This window comes from Buceros rhinoceros, unplaced genomic scaffold (assembly GCF_000710305.1).
Source record: "Buceros rhinoceros silvestris isolate BGI_N320 unplaced genomic scaffold, ASM71030v1 scaffold34489, whole genome shotgun sequence".
In the NCBI taxonomy this organism is placed as follows: domain Eukaryota; kingdom Metazoa; phylum Chordata; class Aves; order Bucerotiformes; family Bucerotidae; genus Buceros; species Buceros rhinoceros.
The window spans coordinates 43,420-43,734 of NW_010431496.1; positions in this window are offsets into that span (position 1 = coordinate 43,420).

A 315-nucleotide genomic window follows, 5' to 3' on the forward strand; every position below is an offset into this window, starting at 1 on the left:
GATGTGTTGGCTGTAGCTTTACTCACAAATTGAGTGCTGCGATTAAATTTTTAGACTTCCTCTACTCCACTAGGAAGTTATTTTCCCTATTCCGCCTTTAAGAAAGAGTGAACATAACTTATTTCTAGTCTACAGGTGAGATTATTAGCAAAAACATATGTCCAGCACCAATCTGCAGAGGCCTTCACCACTTACAGGGACGAAGGTTTTCGGAGTGAAACCAAACCGCCTATTTAAGTGGCAGTTTAGTTTGTGCTTGCTTCCTCTGAGCTGACAAGCCAAATCTCGGAGCTCATCTGCAAAAAGCCACCCCCC